We start from the raw sequence: 1,793 nt of genomic DNA, 5'->3' as shown, positions 1-1,793 counted from the left end.
TTTGTTTGTTTGTTTTCTTGAGTTTTGTTTAAATGTTTTGTGGTTTTTTTTTTCCCTCATACCAGAATGACTCCAAAGTAAACTCCCTTTATGGAGATGTTTTTTGTTATTCCTTCAAGATGGGAATAACTCATTAATGATCCCTTCAGGGGAAAAATATTAAAACAAACCCAACTTATAGTATAGAGACAATTACAGTCAGGGCAAAAAGCACTAAGGCAATGAGGTATAAATTTCTATAGGTAATAGTCATACATACAACGGAGGTTGTTATCTTCTCCTGATCATCTAAGTAATGCTTAAATAAATGCTTAACTTTCATGGTAAGAGCAAAATTTAAAACTTTGAGGTTACATCAATAGGAACTCTCTAATCTGCTCATCACTACTAGAGATGTCTCCGTGTTCTTTAACTTGCTTTCTGAAAGCTCTCAGTTAAATTTCACAACAAAATGTAACATTTAAAACAGAGCAGGCTATTAATTTATCAAATAATGTGACTGCTAAAGGGGTATCAACTCAAAAGGGGATCACCCTTACTGATGAAGAGCCTATAGAACTTATTGTGCTTCTAAATAAAATACAGGTCGATTATTTGTTTCACACCTACAATAACATTAGCATGTTAGTTGGATTCTATAAATAATTATCCACAATTTTCCCTCTTAAGATTTTAAAAGATACCTTCTGTGTAATACCTAAAACTAAATCTAAAAATCCACAGATTTAGGAATTGAAATTTTTTAGTAACCAGGCAGTTGTGTTGCATGCCTTATCTAAGGCAGGTGAATCTCTGTGAGTGTGAAGCCAATCTGGCCTTCAGCGAGTTCCAGCACAGTCAGGGCAGCACAGAGAAACCCTGTCTCAAAATAGAGATTGCATTTAATGTTTTTAGCGATGACTTAAAAAGGACAAGAATATCTCTTCTCCATACAAATTCCACATGTTCTTCAAAGATTATAACCACCCCGGTGATATGGCTTAAAAGTCTAGGCTTAGTATAATCCATCAGCATTAATTAGATGTTTCCTAGCCATTAAATATTTTAACTGACTTTGCTCTTTATTTAAATTTGGATGAGAGTTTATTGCATGGATTTTAGAAGAATCAGAGTTGTGTGATCATAACGGATAGCTTTGGATCTCCAGTTTGCACATCCTCATCCATAATGGGTATCCTGAAAAACATTATGGCTCCATATTAACTGATGTTATGTTTAAATTATCTCATAGGGGATAGAGCTATATCTCTATTCAATATACTGCTTATCTCAAGATTTATAAGTTCATTGGGTATGGTTAAAAAGTCTGTAAAGTCTCCTGTTACAGATTTTTTTTTTGAGGCAGACGTTCTCTGTGTAACAAAAATTTAACTTAAAACTTGTAACAAAAGGCTGACAGGCAAAATGACCTACACATAAGTAATTTTAATTTACTATAGCATATATATATACACACACACATACATACATACATATACGTATGTATTTTTGATTATATATCACGTTTATATGATTCAAGTCTTGTACAAAAAATTAGATCTGCTATAACATTATATAAAGCAGAGATTTTTAAATAACAGCCACATAGTTTGTCTTCAGCTTAGCTGATGCCTCTTGAGGATAAAAAGATAGTGTGCATGGTAGCCATCTTTACTAAGATTAAAAGACATGCCACACAACTTCATCACCATCTTAAGATGACCATGTGATGTGATATAAACCAACTAAGACAACACTTAAAATTTGGTCTTTCTGGGTGGTGGTAACACACGCCTTTAATCCCAGCACTTGGG

This window comes from Onychomys torridus, unplaced genomic scaffold, assembly GCF_903995425.1.
Source record: "Onychomys torridus unplaced genomic scaffold, mOncTor1.1, whole genome shotgun sequence".
Classification (NCBI taxonomy): domain Eukaryota; kingdom Metazoa; phylum Chordata; class Mammalia; order Rodentia; family Cricetidae; genus Onychomys; species Onychomys torridus.
Note: the sequence above shows the minus strand (reverse complement) of the source record.